Source organism: Chiloscyllium punctatum, chromosome 36 (genome assembly GCF_047496795.1).
Source record: "Chiloscyllium punctatum isolate Juve2018m chromosome 36, sChiPun1.3, whole genome shotgun sequence".
Lineage (NCBI taxonomy): Eukaryota > Metazoa > Chordata > Chondrichthyes > Orectolobiformes > Hemiscylliidae > Chiloscyllium > Chiloscyllium punctatum.
Genome location: NC_092774.1, coordinates 62,483,545 through 62,490,534, shown reverse-complemented (window position 1 = coordinate 62,490,534; position 6,990 = coordinate 62,483,545). Strand labels below are relative to the sequence as shown.

The 6,990-nt window shown below is 44.5% G+C and overlaps 1 long non-coding RNA gene across 1 annotated transcript; it reads left to right on the top strand.

The window, feature by feature from the left end:
- The first annotated feature begins 1,313 nt into the window (after positions 1–1,313).
- On the top strand, positions 1,314–6,649 carry LOC140460581 (uncharacterized). The gene is made up of 2 exons (XR_011954204.1): positions 1,314–1,459; positions 6,540–6,649. It is a non-coding gene; the product is annotated as an uncharacterized lncRNA (long non-coding RNA).
- The last annotated feature ends 341 nt before the right edge of the window (positions 6,650–6,990 follow it).

Here is a 6,990-nt window from a genome sequence, read left to right as displayed (position 1 = left end):
GATCAGCCGTGCTAAAGTGTCCACATATGTGCAACTGAGGGTCGGTTAACCATGGGGAACTGCAGGAAAAACGGGTGGGTCTGGATGGGATACTGTTTGGAAGGTCAGTCTGAATTTTATGGGCCAAATGGCCTGTCAGGATTATATGATTCTACTGCATTAGCCAAGCATCTATTGAGAAACAATTGCCTCAGGTCTGCTGTGGGTGGAGTGGGTTCCAATCCATGAGACACTGACATCAGTCCTGAGGAAGGTGGGATTTGTGCTGTCAGTCCCCCAAACTTTTGGTCCTCATCCACTCTCTCTCCTCACACTCTGCACCTACCAATTCTCTGTGCTCAGCCGCCTTCTCTTTCTTCCCCTCATTTTCTGCACCCCACCCTCTGTCCCCTGTCATTTTCTCTCTCTCTACCCTCACTCCCCTGTCCATTCTCCCTCCCTTCTACCATTCCATACTTTCTCGTGCCCTCTTTGATTGATGTATCTCTTTCTCAGGAAAGAGAGAGAATCGATAGTGATGACTCTACCTGGAAGACAGGGGTGCACAAGAAATGGCTGATCTTTAAAATTAAGAACAGCTAAAATGATAGATTCAGAAACATTGTTAACATCTAAAAGCATATTAATTTATTTTTTAAAAGCTGCAGTCATGTTTCTGAAACGTGCATTGAAATAAACGCATAGAGTCATACAGCACAGAAACAGATCCTTCAGTCCAACTCGCCCATGCCCTCCAGATCTCCTAAATTGATCTAGTGACCCATTTGACAGCATTTCGCCCATATCTCTCTCACACCTTCCTATTCAGATACCCATCCTGACCCTGGTGCCTTTCAAATGTTGTAATTGTAGCAGCCTCCACCACTTCCTCTGGGCAGCTCATTCCATACACACACCACACTCTACATGAAAGTTACCCCTTAGGACAGTTTTAAATCTTTCCCCTCTCACCCTTAACCTATGCCGTCTAGTTTTGGACTTCCTCTACCCTGGGGAAAAGACATACAAAGCCGGACGAAATTCAAAAGGAAAAAAATGTCAAGCCACAGGAAAAAATAAAATTGTGGCTGCAGCTTTTTTTCTCCTATTGACATTTGGGCGCTTAAAATCTGTCAGTAACGCCAGCACCTCCACAGAGCATACTGCACATGCTTCTCGGTGTCAGCGACATCTGCGCATGTGCAGCGGTGTCAGCAACAACTGCGCATGTACTGCGGTGTCAGCAAAAATACTGAGCATGCTCTTTGCTGTCCGCGGAAACGGTGCTTGACTTCCTCCTGAAGGACCAATGGTGAGACCCGGAGGACCAGAAGGAGCCTGGTCCTCCGGCCATTCAGAACAGCCTCTTTGTCTGAATGCGGAAGTTGTTCAGAGTTTCTCAAGATGCGTTTGTTTCTCTCTCCCTTTGAATGAAGGTTGAGCTTCACCCCCAGACTGCAACTCTGTCCAACATCTGTGGGTACGGTACTCTCTTTTCTCACCCACTTTTTCATTCTGGGATTCAGTTACTGACTTGCACGAACTGAAGGGAAAGGGAGTGAATCCAGGGAGGGGACAGACCTTGGAAAAGTTGGTCCACGTCTGTGTCTCATTTGGCAAACGCACAGCAAATGCAGTACCACAATGTAAAGTTAAAGCCTATTTTAAAAAAGGCAGAAAGTAGGTGCATGGTTTAAATGAATAATATATTGGTATGTGGAGAAAGTGAGGACGGCAGATGCTGGAGATCAGAGTCAAGTGTGGTGCTTGAAAAACACAGCAGATCAGGCAGCATCCGAGGAGCAGGAGAGTCGATGTTTTGGGCACGAGCCCTTCATCAGGAATGATGTGTGGATGTACAAATGGACCTCACCGTCCTTCTGCACTAGTTGTCAGATGCAGCAAGCAGTCAGCAAGGCAATAGGAATTGAGTTGAAAATGGGGTTGACTTCCTGCAATTGGGGGGTGGGGTGGTCATTGAATATATTCAAGGCTGAGGTCATCTGACTTTTGAACAACAAAGAAGTGGATGGTTATAGGGGAAGGCAAGAAAATGGTTTTGAGACCATTACAGAATCATACAGCACAGAAATAGACACTTCAGTTCAACTAGTCCATGCTATGTTCGCATAAACTAATCCCATCTGCCAGTGTTTGGCCCATATCCCCCTGTCACAAAGCTGGTCCTTCTTCTCAAGGATACTGTGTCCTTGGTTTTTTTCAGAGTGGTGGTAAAATGGCCCTGGGCTCCAAAATGGATGGTTTAATACAGAAATGAAAAGGGTATTGGTCGGCTTTTTTGTTTACACGTCAACAGTTGAGACTTTAGGCCCAAGCTTTTATGTTTTCGAAGTGACCTGCATAATGAAAGACAAGTGATCTGTTGTGAAAGCTGAGGCCTTGTTTCAGTGAGTTCAGCAGTGGACTGTGTGGAGAAAGGTTGTTAAACTCTCTCTCCTTCTGCCCTTCTAACTTTGACCTGTCAGCCTCTGTTTCAGTTTTACTGTATGTTTAAGAGGTTTGTTTATTGGGACAGTTGTGTACATTTGGAACAGCATAATTAAATCTAGTTTAGACAGACTGAGTTCTGTGGGTATTCTATATTCTGTTCTTTGTGTTTCATTCTGTATTCTTGTGAATACATTTATCTGTTTTAAATCCTGGTAGTCAACCTAGCTAACCTTGGGTAATTTTCACTGTGCACTTACTGAAACAAATAGCAAAGTTACGGTCTGGACTGCCTGCTTAAGAATGTTTTGAGTGGTCTGGCCTAGTCCATAACACGTCCAAACCTTTCCCATTCATGTCCTTATCCAAATGTCTTTTAAATGTTGTAACTGTACCTGCATCCCCGCTTCCTCTGGACATTCATTCCACACACAAACCATTCTCTACGGGAAAACAAAGATGTCTCTCATGTCTTTTTAAAATCTTTCTCCACTCACCTTCAAAATTTGCTCCCTAACCTTGAAACCCCCACTCTAAGGAAAGGAGACCCATCATTCACCTCATCTATACCCCTCATGACTTTATAAAGCTTGATAAGATCACCTCTCAACCTCCTATGCTCCAGTGAAAAAGGTCCCAGCCTATCCACCAAGATGTAGGTATATTCATATCCAGTTCAGTGTTGGTGCAGATCTGTTCAATGTTGGTGCAGACTTGAAAGACCAAATGGCCTACTCCTGCTCCCAGTTCTCTCTCACTATGTCCAGGACAGCAAGAGACCATAAAACCTAGGAGCAGAAATTAGGCCATTCAGCCAATCAGGTCTGCTCCACCATTCAATCATGGCTGACAAGTTTCTCAACCCCATTCTCTTGCTTTCTCCCCGCAACACTCAATATCTTTGATACACAAGAACCTATTTATCTCTGTCCTGAATATACTCAGTGACTTGCCCAACACAGCCTCTGTGGCAATGAATTCCATAGATTTCGCACTCTCTGACTACAAAGGTTTCCCCTTTATGTGCATTCTAAAAGGTCTTCCCTTTACTCTAAGGCTGTGCCCTTAGGACCCAGTCTCTCCTTCCAATGGAAACATCTTCCCAACATCCACCCTGTCCAGGCCAGTCAGTATTCTGTACGTTTCAATTAGATCCCCCAAGTGTGGGCTGTAAATCAGCGTAAATCAGACCCTTCAGGATGAGGTACAGCACGGATTAGGTTCATCAAAGTGAGAATGGAGGGAGAGTATGTGGGATGGAGATTTTCAGCGTTTAGGAAATAAGAGAGGAAAGAAAGTTCAATCTAAATTAGAATTGAATGGATGGGCTGATGGGTCGAGGAGTGGCAGATAAAGTTTCATTTAGATAAATGTGAGGTGTTGCATCTTGGAAAGGCACATCAAGGCAGGATTTACACACTTAATGGTAAGGCCGTGGAGAGTGTTCCTGCATCAAGAGACCATGGAGTACAGATTTGTAGTTCTGTGAAAGTGGAGTCACAGGTAGACATGGTAGTGAAGAAAGCGTTTGGTGGCGCTTGCCTTTATTGATCAGAGCATTGAGTACATGAGTTGGGAGTCATGTTATGGCTGTACATGACATTACTTAGGCCACTTTTGGAATACTGCATTCAGTTCTGGTCTCCTATGTTAGAAAGATGTTGTGAAACTTTAAAAGAGTTTGGAAATAATTTACAAGGCTGTTGCCAGAGTTGGAGGGTTTGAGTTATAGGGAGAGGCTGAAAAGACTGCGGCTGTTTTCCCTGGAGCGGAGGAGGCTGAGAGATGACCTTATAGAGGTTTATAAGGGGCATGGATAGGAGTCCAAAACAAGGGAGAGAGAAAAAGAAATTTACATTGCAGTGAATCTGCACAGTTACTGGACATTGCAGTGCATCTGGGAAAGGTTAATGAACAGCAAACTTCACAGCTGACCATGGAGGAACCTGTGTGGGGGAGCTCACAGAACAGGAACAGAGAAGTGTATAGTCTTTAATGTGTAACTTAGCTGTAAGTCTGCAGTCGTGAATGGAGTGGATTCTTTCTTGATTATATGTTTTACTGACATCTATCTCTTGATTAAATTTTAAAAATATAAACCACAAGTACTGTGTTAGCCCGGAGCACTTTTTTAGAGCAAAAAGACGGTGCTATTTTCTGGGTCTGTAGATTGTGAAGGAGCAAAGGTGGCCTTTATGAGAGTGATATGCTCTTCCTGTCAGATGTGGGAGATTAGGGAGAGTATCCATGTTACTGGTGATTATGTCTGCAGTAAGTGTGTTTGGTTGCAAATCCTATTGGATCGCGTGGATAAGTTGCAGCGACAGTTCGAGGTAATGAGCAATTTACAAGACCTGGGGGTATGATGGTTTGGCAATGATAGGCAGGGAGAAAAGCCGCAGCTATAATCAGAGAGATGGGTTAACTCCAGGAAAGGTAGGCAGGTAGTGCAGGAGTCTTCTGTGGCTGTCCCCATTTCAAACAAGTCTGCTGTTTTGGAAAATGTAGGGGGTGATGGTCTCTCAGGGAATGTAGCACGAACAGCCAAGTTTCTGGTCTCGAGACATGCTCTCATGCAATGAGGGGTACGTCGGGTTCCAAGTGATCAATTGTGATAAGGGGCTCTCTAGTCAGTGGTACAAACTGACGCTTCTGTGGTTAGCAGCGAAAAATCAGAATGGTGTGTCGCCTCCCTGGTGCCAGGATCAAGGATGTCTCCGAGAGGGTGCAGAATGTTCTCAAAAGGGAGAGGGACCGGTTGGAGGTCATTGTACACATTGGAACCACTGACATAGGAAGGGAAAAGGATGCGGTTCTGAAGGGAAAGTGTAGAAAGTCAGGCACGAATTTTTTAAAAAAAGAGGTCCTCGAATCTAGGAAAATCTGGATTACTGCCAGTACTACGAGCTAGTGAGAGTTGGAATAGAGAGGATAGAGCAGATGAATGCATGGCTAAGGAGTTGGTGCATGGGAGAAGGGTTCACATTTTTGGATCATTGGAATTTCTTCTGGGGTAGATATGACCTGTACAAGAAGGATAGATTGCACCTGAGTATTGGAAGAGAGCTAATATACTGGCTGGGAAATTTGCAAGAGCTGCTCGGGAGGAATTAACCTAGCAAGGTGGGTGCGTGGGGAGGTACCCAGGGAAATAGTGAGGAAAGAGATCAATCTGAGACTGGTACAGTTGGGAAAGGGAGTGAGTCAAACAGTCAGATCAGGAAGAGACAAAGCAGAGAGCAAGGTAGGACTAACAAATTAAACTGCATTTACTTCATTGCAAGAGGACTAACAGGAAAGGCAGTTGAACTCAGGGCATGATTAGGAAGATGGGATATGATATCATAGCAATTACAGAGATGTGGCTCAGGGATGGACAGGACTGGCAGCTTAATGTTCCAGGATACAAATGCTACAGGAAGGATAGAAAGGGAGGCAAGAGAGGAGGGGGAGTGGTGTTTTTGATAAGGGATAGTATTCCTGTTGAACTTAAGGAGGATATTCCTAGGAATACATCCAGGAAGGTTATTTGATTGGAACTAAGAAATAAGGAAGGGATGATCACCTTATTGGGATTGTGTTGTAGACACCCTCATGGTCAGTGGGAAATTGAGAAACAAATTTGTATGGAGATTTGTGTTACCTGTCAGAGTAATAGGATGGTTATTGTTAGGGATTTTAACTTTTCAAACATTGACTGGGATTGCCATAGTGCTACGGGTTTAGATGGAGAGCAATTTGTTAGAAACGGACCTAAGGGGAAAGTTTTCATGCAGAAGGTGGTGCGTGTACAAATTTGCCAGAGGAAGTGGTGGGTGCTGGTACAATTATGACATTTAAAAGGTATATGAATAGGAGGGGTTTAGAGGGTTATTGGCCAAATGCTGGCAAATGGAGCTAGATTAATTTTGGATATCTGGTCGACATGGATGAGTTGGACCAAAGGGTATGTTTCTGTGCTGTGTCTCTCTCTGACTCTGGCTTGCCACTAATGTTTGCCACGTCTCTATGGTCAGTTTCTTTCTGGTGTCGGTGTCAATACCTTGTTGTTTCATTCCGACCCCACCTCCCCCCAGATTGACAATGCTGACTTTTGTAATCTCTTTTTACAGATTATCTGAAGACGGAAGTTTCAAAATCAACAGCTTATGCTTGACTCTCCTGTTCCTCGGATGCTGCCTGACCTGCTGTGTTTTTCCAACACTACACTTTTCGACTCTGATCTCCAGCATCTGCAGTCATCATTTTCACATCGATGTCTGACAGTCACTCAATCCATCGGGACAGCAAAGATTTTCAACTCTGATTCTGTGAGATGGAGCAATGCTTTTTGGTTCCTGTTTCATAACGTTTTCAGCATCAGTGGGACTGGATGAGAGACCCTACTGTTGCAGTGCACTGAGTGTGGAGCCAGAAACAGTTATACGGCCTGGAAAGTGGAATTCACACCGGGGAGGGGCTGTACACACGTTTGTGTGCGGCTGAAGCTTCAGCCATGGAGAAACCCGAGGAATCCTGCCCCATGGAGAAACCGTGGAAGTGTGGCAACTATGGGAAATGCTT